The sequence below is a fragment of the Leptodactylus fuscus genome, chromosome 1 (assembly GCF_031893055.1).
Source record: "Leptodactylus fuscus isolate aLepFus1 chromosome 1, aLepFus1.hap2, whole genome shotgun sequence".
Lineage (NCBI taxonomy): Eukaryota > Metazoa > Chordata > Amphibia > Anura > Leptodactylidae > Leptodactylus > Leptodactylus fuscus.
The window spans coordinates 95,395,699-95,419,361 of record NC_134265.1 but is presented as its reverse complement, the minus strand read 5'-3'; the positions used below and the strand labels follow the sequence as shown (position 1 = coordinate 95,419,361).

At 52.2% G+C, this 23,663-nt stretch overlaps 23 non-coding genes and 3 pseudogenes across 23 annotated transcripts; all 26 read right to left on the bottom strand.

The window, feature by feature from the left end:
• Nucleotides 1-461: 461 nt before the first annotated feature.
• Nucleotides 462-580, bottom strand: LOC142191043 (5S ribosomal RNA). Its single transcript, XR_012714660.1, has one exon. It is a non-coding gene; the product is annotated as a 5S ribosomal RNA (ribosomal RNA).
• A 715-nt stretch (nucleotides 581-1,295) lies between these two features.
• On the bottom strand, nucleotides 1,296-1,414 carry LOC142190251 (5S ribosomal RNA). Its single transcript, XR_012714175.1, has one exon. It is a non-coding gene; the product is annotated as a 5S ribosomal RNA (ribosomal RNA).
• Nucleotides 1,415-2,128: 714 nt separating this feature from the next.
• LOC142191041 (5S ribosomal RNA) lies at nucleotides 2,129-2,247 on the bottom strand. Its single transcript, XR_012714658.1, has one exon. It is a non-coding gene; the product is annotated as a 5S ribosomal RNA (ribosomal RNA).
• A 1,527-nt stretch (nucleotides 2,248-3,774) lies between these two features.
• On the bottom strand, nucleotides 3,775-3,893 carry LOC142191040 (5S ribosomal RNA). Its single transcript, XR_012714657.1, has one exon. It is a non-coding gene; the product is annotated as a 5S ribosomal RNA (ribosomal RNA).
• A 714-nt stretch (nucleotides 3,894-4,607) lies between these two features.
• Nucleotides 4,608-4,726, bottom strand: LOC142190056 (5S ribosomal RNA). Its single transcript, XR_012713993.1, has one exon. It is a non-coding gene; the product is annotated as a 5S ribosomal RNA (ribosomal RNA).
• A 715-nt stretch (nucleotides 4,727-5,441) lies between these two features.
• Nucleotides 5,442-5,560, bottom strand: LOC142191039 (5S ribosomal RNA). Its single transcript, XR_012714656.1, has one exon. It is a non-coding gene; the product is annotated as a 5S ribosomal RNA (ribosomal RNA).
• A 714-nt stretch (nucleotides 5,561-6,274) lies between these two features.
• Nucleotides 6,275-6,393, bottom strand: LOC142189754 (5S ribosomal RNA). The gene has a single exon (XR_012713710.1). It is a non-coding gene; the product is annotated as a 5S ribosomal RNA (ribosomal RNA).
• Nucleotides 6,394-7,115: 722 nt separating this feature from the next.
• On the bottom strand, nucleotides 7,116-7,232 carry LOC142190419 (5S ribosomal RNA; annotated as a pseudogene).
• A 714-nt stretch (nucleotides 7,233-7,946) lies between these two features.
• Nucleotides 7,947-8,065, bottom strand: LOC142190248 (5S ribosomal RNA). The gene has a single exon (XR_012714173.1). It is a non-coding gene; the product is annotated as a 5S ribosomal RNA (ribosomal RNA).
• Nucleotides 8,066-8,779: 714 nt separating this feature from the next.
• Nucleotides 8,780-8,898, bottom strand: LOC142189849 (5S ribosomal RNA). Its single transcript, XR_012713799.1, has one exon. It is a non-coding gene; the product is annotated as a 5S ribosomal RNA (ribosomal RNA).
• A 714-nt stretch (nucleotides 8,899-9,612) lies between these two features.
• Nucleotides 9,613-9,731, bottom strand: LOC142190288 (5S ribosomal RNA). The gene has a single exon (XR_012714210.1). It is a non-coding gene; the product is annotated as a 5S ribosomal RNA (ribosomal RNA).
• Nucleotides 9,732-10,445: 714 nt separating this feature from the next.
• LOC142190054 (5S ribosomal RNA) lies at nucleotides 10,446-10,564 on the bottom strand. The gene has a single exon (XR_012713991.1). It is a non-coding gene; the product is annotated as a 5S ribosomal RNA (ribosomal RNA).
• Nucleotides 10,565-11,279: 715 nt separating this feature from the next.
• On the bottom strand, nucleotides 11,280-11,398 carry LOC142191037 (5S ribosomal RNA). The gene has a single exon (XR_012714655.1). It is a non-coding gene; the product is annotated as a 5S ribosomal RNA (ribosomal RNA).
• A 715-nt stretch (nucleotides 11,399-12,113) lies between these two features.
• Nucleotides 12,114-12,232, bottom strand: LOC142189752 (5S ribosomal RNA). Its single transcript, XR_012713708.1, has one exon. It is a non-coding gene; the product is annotated as a 5S ribosomal RNA (ribosomal RNA).
• A 715-nt stretch (nucleotides 12,233-12,947) lies between these two features.
• LOC142191036 (5S ribosomal RNA) lies at nucleotides 12,948-13,066 on the bottom strand. Its single transcript, XR_012714654.1, has one exon. It is a non-coding gene; the product is annotated as a 5S ribosomal RNA (ribosomal RNA).
• A 715-nt stretch (nucleotides 13,067-13,781) lies between these two features.
• Nucleotides 13,782-13,900, bottom strand: LOC142190247 (5S ribosomal RNA). The gene has a single exon (XR_012714172.1). It is a non-coding gene; the product is annotated as a 5S ribosomal RNA (ribosomal RNA).
• A 714-nt stretch (nucleotides 13,901-14,614) lies between these two features.
• LOC142191035 (5S ribosomal RNA) lies at nucleotides 14,615-14,733 on the bottom strand. Its single transcript, XR_012714653.1, has one exon. It is a non-coding gene; the product is annotated as a 5S ribosomal RNA (ribosomal RNA).
• Nucleotides 14,734-16,260: 1,527 nt separating this feature from the next.
• On the bottom strand, nucleotides 16,261-16,379 carry LOC142191034 (5S ribosomal RNA). Its single transcript, XR_012714652.1, has one exon. It is a non-coding gene; the product is annotated as a 5S ribosomal RNA (ribosomal RNA).
• A 714-nt stretch (nucleotides 16,380-17,093) lies between these two features.
• Nucleotides 17,094-17,212, bottom strand: LOC142190053 (5S ribosomal RNA). The gene has a single exon (XR_012713990.1). It is a non-coding gene; the product is annotated as a 5S ribosomal RNA (ribosomal RNA).
• Nucleotides 17,213-17,927: 715 nt separating this feature from the next.
• On the bottom strand, nucleotides 17,928-18,036 carry LOC142190347 (5S ribosomal RNA; annotated as a pseudogene).
• A 714-nt stretch (nucleotides 18,037-18,750) lies between these two features.
• LOC142190287 (5S ribosomal RNA) lies at nucleotides 18,751-18,869 on the bottom strand. Its single transcript, XR_012714209.1, has one exon. It is a non-coding gene; the product is annotated as a 5S ribosomal RNA (ribosomal RNA).
• Nucleotides 18,870-19,583: 714 nt separating this feature from the next.
• On the bottom strand, nucleotides 19,584-19,702 carry LOC142190052 (5S ribosomal RNA). Its single transcript, XR_012713989.1, has one exon. It is a non-coding gene; the product is annotated as a 5S ribosomal RNA (ribosomal RNA).
• A 715-nt stretch (nucleotides 19,703-20,417) lies between these two features.
• LOC142191033 (5S ribosomal RNA) lies at nucleotides 20,418-20,536 on the bottom strand. The gene has a single exon (XR_012714651.1). It is a non-coding gene; the product is annotated as a 5S ribosomal RNA (ribosomal RNA).
• Nucleotides 20,537-21,250: 714 nt separating this feature from the next.
• LOC142189751 (5S ribosomal RNA) lies at nucleotides 21,251-21,369 on the bottom strand. Its single transcript, XR_012713707.1, has one exon. It is a non-coding gene; the product is annotated as a 5S ribosomal RNA (ribosomal RNA).
• Nucleotides 21,370-22,091: 722 nt separating this feature from the next.
• Nucleotides 22,092-22,208, bottom strand: LOC142190418 (5S ribosomal RNA; annotated as a pseudogene).
• A 714-nt stretch (nucleotides 22,209-22,922) lies between these two features.
• On the bottom strand, nucleotides 22,923-23,041 carry LOC142190313 (5S ribosomal RNA). The gene has a single exon (XR_012714227.1). It is a non-coding gene; the product is annotated as a 5S ribosomal RNA (ribosomal RNA).
• Between the last annotated feature and the right edge of the window lie 622 nt (nucleotides 23,042-23,663).

Below are 23,663 nucleotides of genomic sequence, written 5' to 3'. Positions count from 1 at the left end.
CCCGGGGGTGAAAGAAAGAGCAAGCTGGACCAGAGCCCATTGTCCAGTAGTCGGCTAAGGAAGAAGTTGAGATGGTTGCCCGTGCCTGGAAGCGAAGCTGCTTTTCAGTCAGCTTCTCTTTTCTTAGGGCGCGTTGTCTGCAAAGATGTTCAGCCTGTGTTGCCCTGTAAATTGGTCTGCAGGTTACTAGCTATGGCTTCCAGCCCGGCGGGAGGCCCAGATACTATGGAAATGAAGCCTGCTATTATTAAAAGTAAAAAGCCACAACGCTGGTGGCCACCACGCCCGCTGCGGCTGCTAAGAGTGATAGCGGTAAGACTGAGAATACTAGGATTTTGCAAGGCCTAAAGAGTGCAAGAGAGAAAGCGAATGTAAAAGAAGCAAGTGTGCAGTGTAAAAAGTGAATGTAAAAATGGCATAGAGGAGAGTGACCCCTGCTGGTGGAAGTGAGGAAAAGCAAAAGCCTACAGCACCTGGTATTCCCAGGCGGTCTCCCATCCAAGTACTAACCAGGCCCGACCCTGCTTAGCTTCCGAGATCAGACGAGATCGGGCGTGTTCAGGGTGGTGTGGCCGTAGGCAGAGACAGGCTTCTCACTTACTCCTCTTCTACTTTGCAGCCTGGCTGCTGGCAGCTCTTTGCACTACTTCACGCTAGACCTTCTTCTTCACTTTTTGCCTTCTCTTAAGGGAACTTCATACTCCAACAGGAGCAGTGCAAGAGCTGGGGTGCGGCCCTTATACCCACAGGTGTTGTTCAGCAACCAGTCACAGGCCGCAGCCGCCCTCTTTCAAAAGGGCTGGGCGCAAGGTCTGCGCAGGGCTAAGAAACCATCCCGGGGGTGAAAGAAAGAGCAAGCTGGACCAGAGCCCATTGTCCAGTAGTCGGCTAAGGAAGAAGTTGAGATGGTTGCCCGTGCCTGGAAGCGAAGCTGCTTTTCAGTCAGCTTCTCTTTTCTTAGGGCGCGTTGTCTGCAAAGATGTTCAGCCTGTGTTGCCCTGTAAATTGGTCTGCAGGTTACTAGCTATGGCTTCCAGCCCGGCGGGAGGCCCAGATACTATGGAAATGAAGCCTGCTATTATTAAAAGTAAAAAGCCACAACGCTGGTGGCCACCACGCCCGCTGCGGCTGCTAAGAGTGATAGCGGTAAGACTGAGAATACTAGGATTTTGCAAGGCCTAAAGAGTGCAAGAGAGAAAGCGAATGTAAAAGAAGCAAGTGTGCAGTGTAAAAAGTGAATGTAAAAATGGCATAGAGGAGAGTGACCCCTGCTGGTGGAAGTGAGGAAAAGCAAAAGCCTACAGCACCTGGTATTCCCAGGCGGTCTCCCATCCAAGTACTAACCAGGCCCGACCCTGCTTAGCTTCCGAGATCAGACGAGAAAGGGCGTGTTCAGGGTGGTGTGGCTGTAGGCAGAGACAGGCTTCTCACTTACTCCTCTTCTACTTTGCAGCCTGGCTGCTGGCAGCCCTTTGCACTACTTCACGCTAGACCTTTTTCTTCACTTTTTGCCTTCTCTTAAGGGAACTTCATACTCCAACAGGAGCAGTGCAAGAGCTGGGGGCGGCCCTTATACCCACAGGTGTTGTTCAGCAACCAGTCACAGGCCGCAGCCGCCCTCTTTCAAAAGGGCTGGGCGCAAGGTCTGCGCAGGGCTAAGAAACCATCCCAGGGGTGAAAGAAAGAGCAAGCTGGACCAGAGCCCATTGTCCAGTAGTCGGCTAAGGAAGAAGTTGAGATGGTTGCCCGTGCCTGGAAGCGAAGCTGCTTTTCAGTCAGCTTCTCTTTTCTTAGGGCGCGTTGTCTGCAAAGATGTTCAGCCTGTGTTGCCCTGTAAATTGGTCTGCAGGTTACTAGCTATGGCTTCCAGCCCGGCGGGAGGCCCAGATACTATGGAAATGAAGCCTGCTATTATTAAATGAAAAAAGCCACAACGCTGGTGGCCACCACGCCCGCTGCGGCTGCTAAGAGTGATAGCGGTAAGACTGAGAATACTAGGATTTTGCAAGGCCTAAAGAGTGCAAGAGAGAAAGCGAATGTAAAAGAAGCAAGTGTGCAGTGTAAAAAGTGAATGTAAAAATGGCATAGAGGAGAGTGAGCCCTGCTGGTGGAAGTGAGGAAAAGCAAAAGCCTACAGCACCTGGTATTCCCAGGCGGTCTCCCATCCAAGTACTAACCAGGCCCGACCCTGCTTAGCTTCCGAGATCAGACGAGATCGGGCGTGTTCAGGGTGGTGTGGCCGTAGGCAGAGACAGGTTTCTCACTTACTCCTCTTCTACTTTGCAGCCTGGCTGCTGGCAGCCCTTTGCACTACTTCACGCTAGACCTTTTTCTTCACTTTTTGCCTTCTCTTAAGGGAACTTCATACTCCAACAGGAGCAGTGCAAGAGCCGGGGGCGGCCCTTATACTACAGGTGTTGTTCAGCAACCAGTCACAGGCCGCAGCCGCCCTCTTTCAAAAGGGCTGGGCGCAAGGTCTGCGCAGGGCTAAGAAACCATCCCGGGGGTGAAAGAAAGAGCAAGCTGGACCAGAGCCCATTGTCCAGGAGTCGGCTAAGGAAGAAGTTGAGATGGTTGCCCGTGCCTGGAAGCGAAGCTGCTTTTCAGTCAGCTTCTCTTTTCTTAGGGCGCGTTGTCTGCAAAGATGTTCAGCCTGTGTTGCCCTGTAAATTGGTCTGCAGGTTACTAGCTATGGCTTCCAGCCCGGCGGGGAGGCCCAGATACTATGGAAATGAAGCCTGCTATTATTAAAAGTAAAAAGCCACAACGCTGGTGGCCACCACGCCCGCTGCGGCTGCTAAGAGTGATAGCGGTAAGACTGAGAATACTAGGATTTTGCAAGGCCTAAAGAGTGCAAGAGAGAAAGCGAATGTAAAAGAAGCAAGTGTGCAGTGTAAAAAGTGAATGTAAAAATGGCATAGAGGAGAGTGACCCCTGCTGGTGGAAGTGAGGAAAAGCAAAAGTCTACAGCACCTGGTATTCCCAGGCGGTCTCCCATCCAAGTACTAACCAGGCCCGACACTGCTTAGCTTCCGAGATCAGGGTGGTGTGGCCGTAGGCAGAGACAGGCTTCTCACTTACTCCTCTTCTACTTTGCAGCCTGGCTGCTGGCAGCCCTTTGCACTACTTCACGCTAGACCTTTTTCTTCACTTTTTGCCTTCTCTTAAGGGAACTTCATACTCCAACAGGAGCAGTGCAAGAGCTGGGGGCGGCCCTTATACCCACAGGTGTTGTTCAGCAACCAGTCACAGGCCGCAGCCGCCCTCTTTCAAAAGGGCTGGGCGCAAGGTCTGCGCAGGGCTAAGAAACCATCCCGGGGGTGAAAGAAAGAGCAAGCTGGACCAGAGCCCATTGTCCAGGAGTCGGCTAAGGAAGAAGTTGAGATGGTTGCCCGTGCCTGGAAGCGAAGCTGCTTTTCAGTCAGCTTCTCTTTTCTTAGGGCGCGTTGTCTGCAAAGATGTTCAGCCTGTGTTGCCCTGTAAATTGGTCTGCAGGTTACTAGCTATGGCTTCCAGCCCGGCGGGAGGCCCAGATACTATGGAAATGAAGCCTGCTATTATTAAAAGTAAAAAGCCACAACGCTGGTGGCCACCACGCCCGCTGCGGCTGCTAAGAGTGATAGCGGTAAGACTGAGAATACTAGGATTTTGCAAGGCCTAAAGAGTGCAAGAGAGAAAGCGAATGTAAAAGAAGCAAGTGTGCAGTGTAAAAAGTGAATGTAAAAATGGCATAGAGGAGAGTGACCCCTGCTGGTGGAAGTGAGGAAAAGCAAAAGCCTACAGCACCTGGTATTCCCAGGCGGTCTCCCATCCAAGTACTAACCAGGCCCGACCCTGCTTAGCTTCCGAGATCAGACGAGATCGGGCGTGTTCAGGGTGGTGTGGCCGTAGGCAGAGACAGGCTTCTCACTTACTCCTCTTCTACTTTGCAGCCTGGCTGCTGGCAGCCCTTTGCACTACTTCACGCTAGACCTTTTTCTTCACTTTTTGCCTTCTCTTAAGGGAACTTCATACTCCAACAGGAGCAGTGCAAGAGCTGGGGGCGGCCCTTATACCCACAGGTGTTGTTCAGCAACCAGTCACAGGCCGCAGCCGCCCTCTTTCAAAAGGGCTGGGCGCAAGGTCTGCGCAGGGCTAAGAAACCATCCCGGGGGTGAAAGAAAGAGCAAGCTGGACCAGAGCCCATTGTCCAGTAGTTGGCTAAGGAAGAAGTTGAGATGGTTGCCCGTGCCTGGAAGCGAAGCTGCTTTTCAGTCAGCTTCTCTTTTCTTAGGGCGCGTTGTCTGCAAAGATGTTCAGCCTGTGTTGCCCTGTAAATTGGTCTGCAGGTTACGAGCTATGGCTTCCAGCCCGGCGGGAGGCCCAGATACTATGGAAATGAAGCCTGCTATTATTAAAAGAAAAAAGCCACAACGCTGGTGGCCACCACGCCCGCTGCGGCTGCTAAGAGTGATAGCGGTAAGACTGAGAATACTAGGATTTTGCAAGGCCTAAAGAGTGCAAGAGAGAAAGCGAATGTAAAAGAAGCAAGTGTGCAGTGTAAAAAGTGAATGTAAAAATGGCATAGAGGAGAGTGACCCCTGCTGGTGGAAGTGAGGAAAAGCAAAAGCCTACAGCACCTGGTATTCCCAGGCGGTCTCCCATCCAAGTACTAACCAGGCCCGACCCTGCTTAGCTTCCGAGATCAGACGAGATCGGGCGTGTTCAGGCTGGTGTGGCCGTAGGCAGAGACAGGCTTCTCACTTACTCCTCTTCTACTTTGCAGCCTGGCTGCTGGCAGCTCTTTGCACTACTTCACGCTAGACCTTCTTCTTCACTTTTTGCCTTCTCTTAAGGGAACTTCATACTCCAACAGGAGCAGTGCAAGAGCTGGGGGGCGGCCCTTATACCCACAGGTGTTGTTCAGCAACCAGTCACAGGCCGCAGCCGCCCTCTTTCAAAAGGGCTGGGCGCAAGGTCTGCGCAGGGCTAAGAAACCATCCCGGGGGTGAAAGAAAGAGCAAGCTGGACCAGAGCCCATTGTCCAGGAGTCGGCTAAGGAAGAAGTTGAGATGGTTGCCCGTGCCTGGAAGCGAAGCTGCTTTTCAGTCAGCTTCTCTTTTCTTAGGGCACGTTGTCTGCAAAGATGTTCAGCCTGTGTTGCCCTGTAAATTGGTCTGCAGGTTACTAGCTATGGCTTCCAGCCCGGCGGGAGGCCCAGATACTATGGAAATGAAGCCTGCTATTATTAAAAGTAAAAAGCCACAACGCTGGTGGCCACCACGCCCGCTGCGGCTGCTAAGAGTGATAGCGGTAAGACTGAGAATACTAGGATTTTGCAAGGCCTAAAGAGTGCAAGAGAGAAAGCGAATGTAAAAGAAGCAAGTGTGCAGTGTAAAAAGTGAATGTAAAAATGGCATAGAGGAGAGTGACCCCTGCTGGTGGAAGTGAGGAAAAGCAAAAGCCTACAGCACCTGGTATTCCCAGGCGGTCTCCCATCCAAGTACTAACCAGGCCCGACCCTGCTTAGCTTCCGAGATCAGACGAGATCGGGCGTGTTCAGGGTGGTGTGGCCGTAGGCGGAGACAAACTTCTCACTTACTCCTCTTCTACTTTGCAGCCTGGCTGCTGGCAGCTCTTTGCACTACTTCACGCTAGACCTTTTTCTTCACTTTTTGCCTTCTCTTAAGGGAACTTCATACTCCAACAGGAGCAGTGCAAGAGCTGGGGGCGGCCCTTATACCCACAGGTGTTGTTCAGCAACCAGTCACAGGCCGCAGCCGCCCTCTTTCAAAAGGGCTGGGCGCAAGGTCTGCGCAGGGCTAAGAAACCATCCCGGGGGTGAAAGAAAGAGCAAGCTGGACCAGAGCCCATTGTCCAGGAGTCGGCTAAGGAAGAAGTTGAGATGGTTGCCCGTGCCTGGAAGCGAAGCTGCTTTTCAGTCAGCTTCTCTTTTCTTAGGGCACGTTGTCTGCAAAGATGTTCAGCCTGTGTTGCCCTGTAAATTGGTCTGCAGGTTACTAGCTATGGCTTCCAGCCCGGCGGGAGGCCCAGATACTATGGAAATGAAGCCTGCTATTATTAAAAGTAAAAAGCCACAACGCTGGTGGCCACCACGCCCGCTGCGGCTGCTAAGAGTGATAGCGGTAAGACTGAGAATACTAGGATTTTGCAAGGCCTAAAGAGTGCAAGAGAGAAAGCGAATGTAAAAGAAGCAAGTGTGCAGTGTAAAAAGTGAATGTAAAAATGGCATAGAGGAGAGTGACCCCTGCTGGTGGAAGTGAGGAAAAGCAAAAGCCTACAGCACCTGGTATTCCCAGGCGGTCTCCCATCCAAGTACTAACCAGGCCCGACCCTGCTTAGCTTCCGAGATCAGACGAGATCGGGCATGTTCAGGGTGGTGTGGCCGTAGGCGGAGACAGGCTTCTCACTTACTCCTCTTCTACTTTGCAGCCTGGCTGCTGGCAGCTCTTTGCACTACTTCACGCTAGACCTTCTTCTTCACTTTTTGCCTTCTCTTAAGGGAACTTCATACTCCAACAGGAGCAGTGCAAGAGCTGGGGGGCGGCCCTTATACCCACAGGTGTTGTTCAGCAACCAGTCACAGGCCGCAGCCGCCCTCTTTCAAAAGGGCTGGGCGCAAGGTCTGCGCAGGGCTAAGAAACCATCCCGGGGGTGAAAGAAAGAGCAAGCTGGACCAGAGCCCATTGTCCAGTAGTCGGCTAAGGAAGAAGTTGAGATGGTTGCCCGTGCCTGGAAGCGAAGCTGCTTTTCAGTCAGCTTCTCTTTTCTTAGGGCGCGTTGTCTGCAAAGATGTTCAGCCTGTGTTGCCCTGTAAATTGGTCTGCAGGTTACTAGCTATGGCTTCCAGCCCGGCGGGAGGCCCAGATACTATGGAAATGAAGCCTGCTATTATTAAAAGTAAAAAGCCACAACGCTGGTGGCCACCACGCCCGCTGCGGGTGCTAAGAGTGATAGCGGTAAGACTGAGAATACTAGGATTTTGCAAGGCCTAAAGAGTGCAAGAGAGAAAGCGAATGTAAAAGAAGCAAGTGTGCAGTGTAAAAAGTGAATGTAAAAATGGCATAGAGGAGAGTGACCCCTGCTGGTGGAAGTGAGGAAAAGCAAAAGGAAAAGGAAAAGCACCTGGTATTCCCAGGCGGTCTCCCATCCAAGTACTAACCAGGCCCCACCCTGCTTAGCTTCCGAGATCAGACGAGATCGGGCGTGTTCAGGGTGGTGTGGCCGTAGGCAGAGACAGGCTTCTCACTTACTCCTCTTCTACTTTGCAGCCTGGCTGCTGGCAGCTCTTTGCACTACTTCACGCTAGACCTTTTTCTTCACTTTTTGCCTTCTCTTAAGGGAACTTCATACTCCAACAGGAGCAGTGCAAGAGCTGGGGGCGGCCCTTATACCCACAGGTGTTGTTCAGCAACCAGTCACAGGCCGCAGCCGCCCTCTTTCAAAAGGGCTGGGCGCAAGGTCTGCGCAGGGCTAAGAAACCATCCCGGGGGTGAAAGAAAGAGCAAGCTGGACCAGAGCCCATTGTCCAGGAGTCGGCTAAGGAAGAAGTTGAGATGGTTGCCCGTGCCTGGAAGCGAAGCTGCTTTTCAGTCAGCTTCTCTTTTCTTAGGGCACGTTGTCTGCAAAGATGTTCAGCCTGTGTTGCCCTGTAAATTGGTCTGCAGGTTACTAGCTATGGCTTCCAGCCCGGCGGGAGGCCCAGATACTATGGAAATGAAGCCTGCTATTATTAAAAGTAAAAAGCCACAACGCTGGTGGCCACCACGCCCGCTGCGGCTGCTAAGAGTGATAGCGGTAAGACTGAGAATACTAGGATTTTGCAAGGCCTAAAGAGTGCAAGAGAGAAAGCGAATGTAAAAGAAGCAAGTGTGCAGTGTAAAAAGTGAATGTAAAAATGGCATAGAGGAGAGTGACCCCTGCTGGTGGAAGTGAGGAAAAGCAAAAGCCTACAGCACCTGGTATTCCCAGGCGGTCTCCCATCCAAGTACTAACCAGGCCCGACCCTGCTTAGCTTCCGAGATCAGACGAGAAAGGGCGTGTTCAGGGTGGTGTGGCTGTAGGCAGAGACAGGCTTCTCACTTACTCCTCTTCTACTTTGCAGCCTGGCTGCTGGCAGCCCTTTGCACTACTTCACGCTAGACCTTTTTCTTCACTTTTTGCCTTCTCTTAAGGGAACTTCATACTCCAACAGGAGCAGTGCAAGAGCTGGGGGCGGCCCTTATACCCACAGGTGTTGTTCAGCAACCAGTCACAGGCCGCAGCCGCCCTCTTTCAAAAGGGCTGGGCGCAAGGTCTGCGCAGGGCTAAGAAACCATCCCGGGGGTGAAAGAAAGAGCAAGCTGGACCAGAGCCCATTGTCCAGTAGTCGGCTAAGGAAGAAGTTGAGATGGTTGCCCGTGCCTGGAAGCGAAGCTGCTTTTCAGTCAGCTTCTCTTTTCTTAGGGCGCGTTGTCTGCAAAGATGTTCAGCCTGTGTTGCCCTGTAAATTGGTCTGCAGGTTACTAGCTATGGCTTCCAGCCCGGCGGGAGGCCCAGATACTATGGAAATGAAGCCTGCTATTATTAAAAGTAAAAAGCCACAACGCTGGTGGCCACCACGCCCGCTGCGACTGCTAAGAGTGATAGCGGTAAGACTGAGAATACTAGGATTTTGCAAGGCCTAAAGAGTGCAAGAGAGAAAGCGAATGTAAAAGAAGCAAGTGTGCAGTGTAAAAAGTGAATGTAAAAATGGCATAGAGGAGAGTGACCCCTGCTGGTGGAAGTGAGGAAAAGCAAAAGCCTACAGCACCTGGTCTTCCCAGGCGGTCTCCCATCCAAGTACTAACCAGGCCCGACCCTGCTTAGCTTCCAAGATCAGACGAGATCGGGCGTGTTCAGGGTGGTGTGGCCGTAGGCAGAGGCAGGCTTCTCACTTACTCCTCTTCTACTTTGCAGCCTGGCTGCTGGCAGCTCTTTGCACTACTTCACGCTAGACCTTTTTCTTCACTTTTTGCCTTCTCTTAAGGGAACTTCATACTCCAACAGGAGCAGTGCAAGAGCCGGGGGCGGCCCTTATACCCACAGGTGTTGTTCAGCAACCAGTCACAGGCCGCAGCCGCCCTCTTTCAAAAGGGCTGGGCGCAAGGTCTGCGCAGGGCTAAGAAACCATCCCGGGGGTGAAAGAAAGAGCAAGCTGGACCAGAGCCCATTGTCCAGTAGTCGGCTAAGGAAGAAGTTGAGATGGTTGCCCGTGCCTGGAAGCGAAGCTGCTTTTCAGTCAGCTTCTCTTTTCTTAGGGCGCGTTGTCTGCAAAGATGTTCAGCCTGTGTTGCCCTGTAAATTGGTCTGCAGGTTACTAGCTATGGCTTCCAGCCCGGCGGGAGGCCCAGATACTATGGAAATGAAGCCTGCTATTATTAAAAGTAAAAAGCCACAACGCTGGTGGCCACCACGCCCGCTGCGGCTGCTAAGAGTGATAGCGGTAAGACTGAGAATACTAGGATTTTGCAAGGCCTAAAGAGTGCAAGAGAGAAAGCGAATGTAAAAGAAGCAAGTGTGCAGTGTAAAAAGTGAATGTAAAAATGGCATAGAGGAGAGTGACCCCTGCTGGTGGAAGTGAGGAAAAGCAAAAGCCTACAGCACCTGGTATTCCCAAGCGGTCTCCCATCCAAGTACTAACCAGGCCCGACCCTGCTTAGCTTCCGAGATCAGACGAGAAAGGGCGTGTTCAGGGTGGTGTGGCTGTAGGCAGAGACAGGCTTCTCACTTACTCCTCTTCTACTTTGCAGCCTGGCTGCTGGCAGCCCTTTGCACTACTTCACGCTAGACCTTTTTCTTCACTTTTTGCCTTCTCTTAAGGGAACTTCATACTCCAACAGGAGCAGTGCAAGAGCTGGGGGCGGCCCTTATACCCACAGGTGTTGTTCAGCAACCAGTCACAGGCCGCAGCCGCCCTCTTTCAAAAGGGCTGGGCGCAAGGTCTGCGCAGGGCTAAGAAACCATCCCGGGGGTGAAAGAAAGAGCAAGCTGGACCAGAGCCCATTGTCCAGTAGTTGGCTAAGGAAGAAGTTGAGATGGTTGCCCGTGCCTGGAAGCGAAGCTGCTTTTCAGTCAGCTTCTCTTTTCTTAGGGCGCGTTGTCTGCAAAGATGTTCAGCCTGTGTTGCCCTGTAAATTGGTCTGCAGGTTACGAGCTATGGCTTCCAGCCCGGCGGGAGGCCCAGATACTATGGAAATGAAGCCTGCTATTATTAAAAGAAAAAAGCCACAACGCTGGTGGCCACCACGCCCGCTGCGGCTGCTAAGAGTGATAGCGGTAAGACTGAGAATACTAGGATTTTGCAAGGCCTAAAGAGTGCAAGAGAGAAAGCGAATGTAAAAGAAGCAAGTGTGCAGTGTAAAAAGTGAATGTAAAAATGGCATAGAGGAGAGTGACCCCTGCTGGTGGAAGTGAGGAAAAGCAAAAGCCTACAGCACCTGGTATTCCCAGGCGGTCTCCCATCCAAGTACTAACCAGGCCCGACCCTGCTTAGCTTCCGAGATCAGACGAGATCGGGCGTGTTCAGGCTGGTGTGGCCGTAGGCAGAGACAGGCTTCTCACTTACTCCTCTTCTACTTTGCAGCCTGGCTGCTGGCAGCTCTTTGCACTACTTCACGCTAGACCTTCTTCTTCACTTTTTGCCTTCTCTTAAGGGAACTTCATACTCCAACAGGAGCAGTGCAAGAGCTGGGGGGCGGCCCTTATACCCACAGGTGTTGTTCAGCAACCAGTCACAGGCCGCAGCCGCCCTCTTTCAAAAGGGCTGGGCGCAAGGTCTGCGCAGGGCTAAGAAACCATCCCGGGGGTGAAAGAAAGAGCAAGCTGGACCAGAGCCCATTGTCCAGGAGTCGGCTAAGGAAGAAGTTGAGATGGTTGCCCGTGCCTGGAAGCGAAGCTGCTTTTCAGTCAGCTTCTCTTTTCTTAGGGCACGTTGTCTGCAAAGATGTTCAGCCTGTGTTGCCCTGTAAATTGGTCTGCAGGTTACTAGCTATGGCTTCCAGCCCGGCGGGAGGCCCAGATACTATGGAAATGAAGCCTGCTATTATTAAAAGTAAAAAGCCACAACGCTGGTGGCCACCACGCCCGCTGCGGCTGCTAAGAGTGATAGCGGTAAGACTGAGAATACTAGGATTTTGCAAGGCCTAAAGAGTGCAAGAGAGAAAGCGAATGTAAAAGAAGCAAGTGTGCAGTGTAAAAAGTGAATGTAAAAATGGCATAGAGGAGAGTGACCCCTGCTGGTGGAAGTGAGGAAAAGCAAAAGCCTACAGCACCTGGTATTCCCAGGCGGTCTCCCATCCAAGTACTAACCAGGCCCGACCCTGCTTAGCTTCCGAGATCAGACGAGATCGGGCGTGTTCAGGGTGGTGTGGCCGTAGGCGGAGACAAACTTCTCACTTACTCCTCTTCTACTTTGCAGCCTGGCTGCTGGCAGCTCTTTGCACTACTTCACGCTAGACCTTTTTCTTCACTTTTTGCCTTCTCTTAAGGGAACTTCATACTCCAACAGGAGCAGTGCAAGAGCTGGGGGGCGGCCCTTATACCCACAGGTGTTGTTCAGCAACCAGTCACAGGCCGCAGCCGCCCTCTTTCAAAAGGGCTGGGCGCAAGGTCTGCGCAGGGCTAAGAAACCATCCCGGGGGTGAAAGAAAGAGCAAGCTGGACCAGAGCCCATTGTCCAGGAGTCGGCTAAGGAAGAAGTTGAGATGGTTGCCCGTGCCTGGAAGCGAAGCTGCTTTTCAGTCAGCTTCTCTTTTCTTAGGGCACGTTGTCTGCAAAGATGTTCAGCCTGTGTTGCCCTGTAAATTGGTCTGCAGGTTACTAGCTATGGCTTCCAGCCCGGCGGGAGGCCCAGATACTATGGAAATGAAGCCTGCTATTATTAAAAGTAAAAAGCCACAACGCTGGTGGCCACCACGCCCGCTGCGGCTGCTAAGAGTGATAGCGGTAAGACTGAGAATACTAGGATTTTGCAAGGCCTAAAGAGTGCAAGAGAGAAAGCGAATGTAAAAGAAGCAAGTGTGCAGTGTAAAAAGTGAATGTAAAAATGGCATAGAGGAGAGTGACCCCTGCTGGTGGAAGTGAGGAAAAGCAAAAGCCTACAGCACCTGGTATTCCCAGGCGGTCTCCCATCCAAGTACTAACCAGGCCCGACCCTGCTTAGCTTCCGAGATCAGACGAGATCGGGCATGTTCAGGGTGGTGTGGCCGTAGGCGGAGACAGGCTTCTCACTTACTCCTCTTCTACTTTGCAGCCTGGCTGCTGGCAGCTCTTTGCACTACTTCACGCTAGACCTTCTTCTTCACTTTTTGCCTTCTCTTAAGGGAACTTCATACTCCAACAGGAGCAGTGCAAGAGCTGGGGGGCGGCCCTTATACCCACAGGTGTTGTTCAGCAACCAGTCACAGGCCGCAGCCGCCCTCTTTCAAAAGGGCTGGGCGCAAGGTCTGCGCAGGGCTAAGAAACCATCCCGGGGGTGAAAGAAAGAGCAAGCTGGACCAGAGCCCATTGTCCAGTAGTCGGCTAAGGAAGAAGTTGAGATGGTTGCCCGTGCCTGGAAGCGAAGCTGCTTTTCAGTCAGCTTCTCTTTTCTTAGGGCGCGTTGTCTGCAAAGATGTTCAGCCTGTGTTGCCCTGTAAATTGGTCTGCAGGTTACTAGCTATGGCTTCCAGCCCGGCGGGAGGCCCAGATACTATGGAAATGAAGCCTGCTATTATTAAAAGTAAAAAGCCACAACGCTGGTGGCCACCACGCCCGCTGCGGCTGCTAAGAGTGATAGCGGTAAGACTGAGAATACTAGGATTTTGCAAGGCCTAAAGAGTGCAAGAGAGAAAGCGAATGTAAAAGAAGCAAGTGTGCAGTGTAAAAAGTGAATGTAAAAATGGCATAGAGGAGAGTGACCCCTGCTGGTGGAAGTGAGGAAAAGCAAAAGCCTACAGCACCTGGTATTCCCAGGCGGTCTCCCATCCAAGTACTAACCAGGCCCGACCCTGCTTAGCTTCCGAGATCAGACGAGATCGGGCGTGTTCAGGGTGGTGTGGCCGTAGGCAGAGACAGGCTTCTCACTTACTCCTCTTCTACTTTGCAGCCTGGCTGCTGGCAGCTCTTTGCACTACTTCACGCTAGACCTTCTTCTTCACTTTTTGCCTTCTCTTAAGGGAACTTCATACTCCAACAGGAGCAGTGCAAGAGCTGGGGTGCGGCCCTTATACCCACAGGTGTTGTTCAGCAACCAGTCACAGGCCGCAGCCGCCCTCTTTCAAAAGGGCTGGGCGCAAGGTCTGCGCAGGGCTAAGAAACCATCCCGGGGGTGAAAGAAAGAGCAAGCTGGACCAGAGCCCATTGTCCAGTAGTCGGCTAAGGAAGAAGTTGAGATGGTTGCCCGTGCCTGGAAGCGAAGCTGCTTTTCAGTCAGCTTCTCTTTTCTTAGGGCGCGTTGTCTGCAAAGATGTTCAGCCTGTGTTGCCCTGTAAATTGGTCTGCAGGTTACTAGCTATGGCTTCCAGCCCGGCGGGAGGCCCAGATACTATGGAAATGAAGCCTGCTATTATTAAAAGTAAAAAGCCACAACGCTGGTGGCCACCACGCCCGCTGCGGCTGCTAAGAGTGATAGCGGTAAGACTGAGAATACTAGGATTTTGCAAGGCCTAAAGAGTGCAAGAGAGAAAGCGAATGTAAAAGAAGCAAGTGTGCAGTGTAAAAAGTGAATGTAAAAATGGCATAGAGGAGAGTGACCCCTGCTGGTGGAAGTGAGGAAAAGCAAAAGCCTACAGCACCTGGTATTCCCAGGCGGTCTCCCATCCAAGTACTAACCAGGCCCGACCCTGCTTAGCTTCCGAGATCAGACGAGAAAGGGCGTGTTCAGGGTGGTGTGGCTGTAGGCAGAGACAGGCTTCTCACTTACTCCTCTTCTACTTTGCAGCCTGGCTGCTGGCAGCCCTTTGCACTACTTCACGCTAGACCTTTTTCTTCACTTTTTGCCTTCTCTTAAGGGAACTTCATACTCCAACAGGAGCAGTGCAAGAGCTGGGGGCGGCCCTTATACCCACAGGTGTTGTTCAGCAACCAGTCACAGGCCGCAGCCGCCCTCTTTCAAAAGGGCTGGGCGCAAGGTCTGCGCAGGGCTAAGAAACCATCCCAGGGGTGAAAGAAAGAGCAAGCTGGACCAGAGCCCATTGTCCAGTAGTCGGCTAAGGAAGAAGTTGAGATGGTTGCCCGTGCCTGGAAGCGAAGCTGCTTTTCAGTCAGCTTCTCTTTTCTTAGGGCGCGTTGTCTGCAAAGATGTTCAGCCTGTGTTGCCCTGTAAATTGGTCTGCAGGTTACTAGCTATGGCTTCCAGCCCGGCGGGAGGCCCAGATACTATGGAAATGAAGCCTGCTATTATTAAATGAAAAAAGCCACAACGCTGGTGGCCACCACGCCCGCTGCGGCTGCTAAGAGTGATAGCGGTAAGACTGAGAATACTAGGATTTTGCAAGGCCTAAAGAGTGCAAGAGAGAAAGCGAATGTAAAAGAAGCAAGTGTGCAGTGTAAAAAGTGAATGTAAAAATGGCATAGAGGAGAGTGAGCCCTGCTGGTGGAAGTGAGGAAAAGCAAAAGCCTACAGCACCTGGTATTCCCAGGCGGTCTCCCATCCAAGTACTAACCAGGCCCGACCCTGCTTAGCTTCCGAGATCAGACGAGATCGGGCGTGTTCAGGGTGGTGTGGCCGTAGGCAGAGACAGGTTTCTCACTTACTCCTCTTCTACTTTGCAGCCTGGCTGCTGGCAGCCCTTTGCACTACTTCACGCTAGACCTTTTTCTTCACTTTTTGCCTTCTCTTAAGGGAACTTCATACTCCAACAGGAGCAGTGCAAGAGCCGGGGGCGGCCCTTATACCCACAGGTGTTGTTCAGCAACCAGTCACAGGCCGCAGCCGCCCTCTTTCAAAAGGGCTGGGCGCAAGGTCTGCGCAGGGCTAAGAAACCATCCCGGGGGTGAAAGAAAGAGCAAGCTGGACCAGAGCCCATTGTCCAGGAGTCGGCTAAGGAAGAAGTTGAGATGGTTGCCCGTGCCTGGAAGCGAAGCTGCTTTTCAGTCAGCTTCTCTTTTCTTAGGGCGCGTTGTCTGCAAAGATGTTCAGCCTGTGTTGCCCTGTAAATTGGTCTGCAGGTTACTAGCTATGGCTTCCAGCCCGGCGGGAGGCCCAGATACTATGGAAATGAAGCCTGCTATTATTAAAAGTAAAAAGCCACAACGCTGGTGGCCACCACGCCCGCTGCGGCTGCTAAGAGTGATAGCGGTAAGACTGAGAATACTAGGATTTTGCAAGGCCTAAAGAGTGCAAGAGAGAAAGCGAATGTAAAAGAAGCAAGTGTGCAGTGTAAAAAGTGAATGTAAAAATGGCATAGAGGAGAGTGACCCCTGCTGGTGGAAGTGAGGAAAAGCAAAAGTCTACAGCACCTGGTATTCCCAGGCGGTCTCCCATCCAAGTACTAACCAGGCCCGACACTGCTTAGCTTCCGAGATCAGGGTGGTGTGGCCGTAGGCAGAGACAGGCTTCTCACTTACTCCTCTTCTACTTTGCAGCCTGGCTGCTGGCAGCCCTTTGCACTACTTCACGCTAGACCTTTTTCTTCACTTTTTGCCTTCTCTTAAGGGAACTTCATACTCCAACAGGAGCAGTGCAAGAGCTGGGGGCGGCCCTTATACCCACAGGTGTTGTTCAGCAACCAGTCACAGGCCGCAGCCGCCCTCTTTCAAAAGGGCTGGGCGCAAGGTCTGCGCAGGGCTAAGAAACCATCCCGGGGGTGAAAGAAAGAGCAAGCTGGACCAGAGCCCATTGTCCAGGAGTCGGCTAAGGAAGAAGTTGAGATGGTTGCCCGTGCCTGGAAGCGAAGCTGCTTTTCAGTCAGCTTCTCTTTTCTTAGGGCGCGTTGTCTGCAAAGATGTTCAGCCTGTGTTGCCCTGTAAATTGGTCTGCAGGTTACTAGCTATGGCTTCCAGCCCGGCGGGAGGCCCAGATACTATGGAAATGAAGCCTGCTATTATTAAAAGTAAAAAGCCACAACGCTGGTGGCCACCACGCCCGCTGCGGCTGCTAAGAGTGATAGCGGTAAGACTGAGAATACTAGGATTTTGCAAGGCCTAAAGAGTGCAAGAGAGAAAGCGAATGTAAAAGAAGCAAGTGTGCAGTGTAAAAAGTGAATGTAAAAATGGCATAGAGGAGAGTGACCCCTGCTGGTGGAAGTGAGGAAAAGCAAAAGCCTACAGCACCTGGTATTCCCAGGCGGTCTCCCATCCAAGTACTAACCAGGCCCGACCCTGCTTAGCTTCCGAGATCAGACGAGATCGGGCGTGTTCAGGGTGGTGTGGCCGTAGGCAGAGACAGGCTTCTCACTTACTCCTCTTCTACTTTGCAGCCTGGCTGCTGGCAGCCCTTTGCACTACTTCACGCTAGACCTTTTTCTTCACTTTTTGCCTTCTCTTAAGGGAACTTCATACTCCAACAGGAGCAGTGCAAGAGCTGGGGGCGGCCCTTATACCCACAGGTGTTGTTCAGCAACCAGTCACAGGCCGCAGCCGCCCTCTTTCAAAAGGGCTGGGCGCAAGGTCTGCGCAGGGCTAAGAAACCATCCCGGGGGTGAAAGAAAGAGCAAGCTGGACCAGAGCCCATTGTCCAGTAGTTGGCTAAGGAAGAAGTTGAGATGGTTGCCCGTGCCTGGAAGCGAAGCTGCTTTTCAGTCAGCTTCTCTTTTCTTAGGGCGCGTTGTCTGCAAAGATGTTCAGCCTGTGTTGCCCTGTAAATTGGTCTGCAGGTTACGAGCTATGGCTTCCAGCCCGGCGGGAGGCCCAGATACTATGGAAATGAAGCCTGCTATTATTAAAAGAAAAAAGCCACAACGCTGGTGGCCACCACGCCCGCTGCGGCTGCTAAGAGTGATAGCGGTAAGACTGAGAATACTAGGATTTTGCAAGGCCTAAAGAGTGCAAGAGAGAAAGCGAATGTAAAAGAAGCAAGTGTGCAGTGTAAAAAGTGAATGTAAAAATGGCATAGAGGAGAGTGACCCCTGCTGGTGGAAGTGAGGAAAAGCAAAAGCCTACAGCACCTGGTATTCCCAGGCGGTCTCCCATCCAAGTACTAACCAGGCCCGACCCTGCTTAGCTTCCGAGATCAGACGAGATCGGGCGTGTTCAGGCTGGTGTGGCCGTAGGCAGAGACAGGCTTCTCACTTACTCCTCTTCTACTTTGCAGCCTGGCTGCTGGCAGCTCTTTGCACTACTTCACGCTAGACCTTCTTCTTCACTTTTTGCCTTCTCTTAAGGGAACTTCATACTCCAACAGGAGCAGTGCAAGAGCTGGGGGGCGGCCCTTATACCCACAGGTGTTGTTCAGCAACCAGTCACAGGCCGCAGCCGCCCTCTTTCAAAAGGGCTGGGCGCAAGGTCTGCGCAGGGCTAAGAAACCATCCCGGGGGTGAAAGAAAGAGCAAGCTGGACCAGAGCCCATTGTCCAGGAGTCGGCTAAGGAAGAAGTTGAGATGGTTGCCCGTGCCTGGAAGCGAAGCTGCTTTTCAGTCAGCTTCTCTTTTCTTAGGGCACGTTGTCTGCAAAGATGTTCAGCCTGTGTTGCCCTGTAAATTGGTCTGCAGGTTACTAGCTATGGCTTCCAGCCCGGCGGGAGGCCCAGATACTATGGAAATGAAGCCTGCTATTATTAAAAGTAAAAAGCCACAACGCTGGTGGCCACCACGCCCGCTGCGGCTGCTAAGAGTGATAGCGGTAAGACTGAGAATACTAGGATTTTGCAAGGCCTAAAGAGTGCAAGAGAGAAAGCGAATGTAAAAGAAGCAAGTGTGCAGTGTAAAAAGTGAATGTAAAAATGGCATAGAGGAGAGTGACCCCTGCTGGTGGAAGTGAGGAAAAGCAAAAGCCTACAGCACCTGGTATTCCCAGGCGGTCTCCCATCCAAGTACTAACCAGGCCCAACCCTGCTTAGCTTCCGAGATCAGGCGTGTTCAGGGTGGTGTGGCCGTAGGCAGAGACAGGCTTCTCACTTACTCCTCTTCTACTTTGCAGCCTGGCTGCTGGCAGCCCTTTGCACTACTTCACGCTAGACCTTTTTCTTCACTTTTTGCCTTCTCTTAAGGGAACTTCATACTCCAACAGGAGCAGTGCAAGAGCTGGGGGCGGCCCTTATACCCACAGGTGTTGTTCAGCAACCAGTCACAGGCCGCAGCCGCCCTCTTTCAAAAGGGCTGGGCGCAAGGTCTGCGCAGGGCTAAGAAACCATCCCGGGGGTGAAAGAAAGAGCAAGCTGGACCAGAGCCCATTGTCCAGGAGTCGGCTAAGGAAGAAGTTGAGATGGTTGCCCGTGCCTGGAAGCGAAGCTGCTTTTCAGTCAGCTTCTCTTTTATTAGGGCGCGTTGTCTGCAAAGATGTTCAGCCTGTGTTGCCCTGTAAATTGGTCTGCAGGTTACTAGCTATGGCTTCCAGCCCGGCGGGAGGCCCAGATACTATGGAAATGAAGCCTGCTATTATTAAAAGTAAAAAGCCACAACGCTGGTGGCCACCACGCCCGCTGCGGCTGCTAAGAGTGATAGCGGTAAGACTGAGAATACTAGGATTTTGCAAGGCCTAAAGAGTGCAAGAGAGAAAGCGAATGTAAAAGAAGCAAGTGTGCAGTGTAAAAAGTGAATGTAAAAATGGCATAGAGGAGAGTGACCCCTGCTGGTGGAAGTGAGGAAAAGCAAAAGCCTACAGCACCTGGTATTCCCAAGCGGTCTCCCATCCAAGTACTAACCAGGCCCGACCCTGCTTAGCTTCCGAGATCAGACGAGAAAGGGCGTGTTCAGGGTGGTGTGGCTGTAGGCAGAGACAGGCTTCTCACTTACTCCTCTTCTACTTTGCAGCCTGGCTGCTGGCAGCCCTTTGCACTACTTCACGCTAGACCTTTTTCTTCACTTTTTGCCTTCTCTTAAGGGAACTTCATACTCCAACAGGAGCAGTGCAAGAGCTGGGGGCGGCCCTTATACCCACAGGTGTTGTTCAGCAACCAGTCACAGGCCGCAGCCGCCCTCTTTCAAAAGGGCTGGGCGCAAGGTCTGCGCAGGGCTAAGAAACCATCCCGGGGGTGAAAGAAAGAGCAAGCTGGACCAGAGCCCATTGTCCAGTAGTTGGCTAAGGAAGAAGTTGAGATGGTTGCCCGTGCCTGGAAGCGAAGCTGCTTTTCAGTCAGCTTCTCTTTTCTTAGGGCGCGTTGTCTGCAAAGATGTTCAGCCTGTGTTGCCCTGTAAATTGGTCTGCAGGTTACGAGCTATGGCTTCCAGCCCGGCGGGAGGCCCAGATACTATGGAAATGAAGCCTGCTATTATTAAAAGAAAAAAGCCACAACGCTGGTGGCCACCACGCCCGCTGCGGCTGCTAAGAGTGATAGCGGTAAGACTGAGAATACTAGGATTTTGCAAGGCCTAAAGAGTGCAAGAGAGAAAGCGAATGTAAAAGAAGCAAGTGTGCAGTGTAAAAAGTGAATGTAAAAATGGCATAGAGGAGAGTGACCCCTGCTGGTGGAAGTGAGGAAAAGCAAAAGCCTACAGCACCTGGTATTCCCAGGCGGTCTCCCATCCAAGTACTAACCAGGCCCGACCCTGCTTAGCTTCCGAGATCAGACGAGATCGGGCGTGTTCAGGCTGGTGTGGCCGTAGGCAGAGACAGGCTTCTCACTTACTCCTCTTCTACTTTGCAGCCTGGCTGCTGGCAGCTCTTTGCACTACTTCACGCTAGACCTTCTTCTTCACTTTTTGCGTTCTCTTAAGGGAACTTCATACTCCAACAGGAGCAGTGCAAGAGCTGGGGGGCGGCCCTTATACCCACAGGTGTTGTTCAGCAACCAGTCACAGGCCGCAGCCGCCCTCTTTCAAAAGGGCTGGGCGCAAGGTCTGCGCAGGGCTAAGAAACCATCCCGGGGGTGAAAGAAAGAGCAAGCTGGACCAGAGCCCATTGTCCAGGAGTCGGCTAAGGAAGAAGTTGAGATGGTTGCCCGTGCCTGGAAGCGAAGCTGCTTTTCAGTCAGCTTCTCTTTTCTTAGGGCACGTTGTCTGCAAAGATGTTCAGCCTGTGTTGCCCTGTAAATTGGTCTGCAGGTTACTAGCTATGGCTTCCAGCCCGGCGGGAGGCCCAGATACTATGGAAATGAAGCCTGCTATTATTAAAAGTAAAAAGCCACAACGCTGGTGGCCACCACGCCCGCTGCGGCTGCTAAGAGTGATAGCGGTAAGACTGAGAATACTAGGATTTTGCAAGGCCTAAAGAGTGCAAGAGAGAAAGCGAATGTAAAAGAAGCAAGTGTGCAGTGTAAAAAGTGAATGTAAAAATGGCATAGAGGAGAGTGACCCCTGCTGGTGGAAGTGAGGAAAAGCAAAAGCCTACAGCACCTGGTATTCCCAGGCGGTCTCCCATCCAAGTACTAACCAGGCCCGACCCTGCTTAGCTTCCGAGATCAGACGAGATCGGGCGTGTTCAGGGTGGTGTGGCCGTAGGCGGAGACAAACTTCTCACTTACTCCTCTTCTACTTTGCAGCCTGGCTGCTGGCAGCTCTTTGCACTACTTCACGCTAGACCTTTTTCTTCACTTTTTGCCTTCTCTTAAGGGAACTTCATACTCCAACAGGAGCAGTGCAAGAGCTGGGGGCGGCCCTTATACCCACAGGTGTTGTTCAGCAACCAGTCACAGGCCGCAGCCGCCCTCTTTCAAAAGGGCTGGGCGCAAGGTCTGCGCAGGGCTAAGAAACCATCCCGGGGGTGAAAGAAAGAGCAAGCTGGACCAGAGCCCATTGTCCAGGAGTCGGCTAAGGAAGAAGTTGAGATGGTTGCCCGTGCCTGGAAGCGAAGCTGCTTTTCAGTCAGCTTCTCTTTTCTTAGGGCACGTTGTCTGCAAAGATGTTCAGCCTGTGTTGCCCTGTAAATTGGTCTGCAGGTTACTAGCTATGGCTTCCAGCCCGGCGGGAGGCCCAGATACTATGGAAATGAAGCCTGCTATTATTAAAAGTAAAAAGCCACAACGCTGGTGGCCACCACGCCCGCTGCGGCTGCTAAGAGTGATAGCGGTAAGACTGAGAATACTAGGATTTTGCAAGGCCTAAAGAGTGCAAGAGAGAAAGCGAATGTAAAAGAAGCAAGTGTGCAGTGTAAAAAGTGAATGTAAAAATGGCATAGAGGAGAGTGACCCCTGCTGGTGGAAGTGAGGAAAAGCAAAAGCCTACAGCACCTGGTATTCCCAGGCGGTCTCCCATCCAAGTACTAACCAGGCCCGACCCTGCTTAGCTTCCGAGATCAGACGAGATCGGGCATGTTCAGGGTGGTGTGGCCGTAGGCGGAGACAGGCTTCTCACTTACTCCTCTTCTACTTTGCAGCCTGGCTGCTGGCAGCTCTTTGCACTACTTCACGCTAGACCTTCTTCTTCACTTTTTGCCTTCTCTTAAGGGAACTTCATACTCCAACAGGAGCAGTGCAAGAGCTGGGGGGCGGCCCTTATACCCACAGGTGTTGTTCAGCAACCAGTCACAGGCCGCAGCCGCCCTCTTTCAAAAGGGCTGGGCGCAAGGTCTGCGCAGGGCTAAGAAACCATCCCGGGGGTGAAAGAAAGAGCAAGCTGGACCAGAGCCCATTGTCCAGTAGTCGGCTAAGGAAGAAGTTGAGATGGTTGCCCGTGCCTGGAAGCGAAGCTGCTTTTCAGTCAGCTTCTCTTTTCTTAGGGCGCGTTGTCTGCAAAGATGTTCAGCCTGTGTTGCCCTGTAAATTGGTCTGCAGGTTACTAGCTATGGCTTCCAGCCCGGCGGGAGGCCCAGATACTATGGAAATGAAGCCTGCTATTATTAAAAGTAAAAAGCCACAACGCTGGTGGCCACCACGCCCGCTGCGGGTGCTAAGAGTGATAGCGGTAAGACTGAGAATACTAGGATTTTGCAAGGCCTAAAGAGTGCAAGAGAGAAAGCGAATGTAAAAGAAGCAAGTGTGCAGTGTAAAAAGTGAATGTAAAAATGGCATAGAGGAGAGTGACCCCTGCTGGTGGAAGTGAGGAAAAGCAAAAGGAAAAGGAAAAGCACCTGGTATTCCCAGGCGGTCTCCCATCCAAGTACTAACCAGGCCCCACCCTGCTTAGCTTCCGAGATCAGACGAGATCGGGCGTGTTCAGGGTGGTGTGGCCGTAGGCAGAGACAGGCTTCTCACTTACTCCTCTTCTACTTTGCAGCCTGGCTGCTGGCAGCTCTTTGCACTACTTCACGCTAGACCTTTTTCTTCACTTTTTGCCTTCTCTTAAGGGAACTTCATACTCCAACAGGAGCAGTGCAAGAGCTGGGGGCGGCCCTTATACCCACAGGTGTTGTTCAGCAACCAGTCACAGGCCGCAGCCGCCCTCTTTCAAAAGGGCTGGGCGCAAGGTCTGCGCAGGGCTAAGAAACCATCCCGGGGGTGAAAGAAAGAGCAAGCTGGACCAGAGCCCATTGTCCAGGAGTCGGCTAAGGAAGAAGTTGAGATGGTTGCCCGTGCCTGGAAGCGAAGCTGCTTTTCAGTCAGCTTCTCTTTTCTTAGGGCACGTTGTCTGCAAAGATGTTCAGCCTGTGTTGCCCTGTAAATTGGTCTGCAGGTTACTAGCTATGGCTTCCAGCCCGGCGGGAGGCCCAGATACTATGGAAATGAAGCCTGCTATTATTAAAAGTAAAAAGCCACAACGCTGGTGGCCACCACGCCCGCTGCGGCTGCTAAGAGTGATAGCGGTAAGACTGAGAATACTAGGATTTTGCAAGGCCTAAAGAGTGCAAGAGAGAAAGCGAATGTAAAAGAAGCAAGTGTGCAGTGTAAAAAGTGAATGTAAAAATGGCATAGAGGAGAGTGACCCCTGCTGGTGGAAGTGAGGAAAAGCAAAAGCCTACAGCACCTGGTATTCCCAGGCGATCTCCCATCCAAGTACTAACCAGGCCCGACCCTGCTTAGCTTCCGAGATCAGACGAGAAAGGGCGTGTTCAGGGTGGTGTGGCTGTAGGCAGAGACAGGCTTCTCACTTACTCCTCTTCTACTTTGCAGCCTGGCTGCTGGCAGCCCTTTGCACTACTTCACGCTAGACCTTTTTCTTCACTTTTTGCCTTCTCTTAAGGGAACTTCATACTCCAACAGGAGCAGTGCAAGAGCTGGGGGCGGCCCTTATACCCACAGGTGTTGTTCAGCAACCAGTCACAGGCCGCAGCCGCCCTCTTTCAAAAGGGCTGGGCGCAAGGTCTGCGCAGGGCTAAGAAACCATCCCGGGGGTGAAAGAAAGAGCAAGCTGGACCAGAGCCCATTGTCCAGTAGTCGGCTAAGGAAGAAGTTGAGATGGTTGCCCGTGCCTGGAAGCGAAGCTGCTTTTCAGTCAGCTTCTCTTTTCTTAGGGCGCGTTGTCTGCAAAGATGTTCAGCCTGTGTTGCCCTGTAAATTGGTCTGCAGGTTACTAGCTATGGCTTCCAGCCCGGCGGGAGGCCCAGATACTATGGAAATGAAGCCTGCTATTATTAAAAGAAAAAAGCCACAACGCTGGTGGCCACCACGCCCGCTGCGACTGCTAAGAGTGATAGCGGTAAGACTGAGAATACTAGGATTTTGCAAGGCCTAAAGAGTGCAAGAGAGAAAGCGA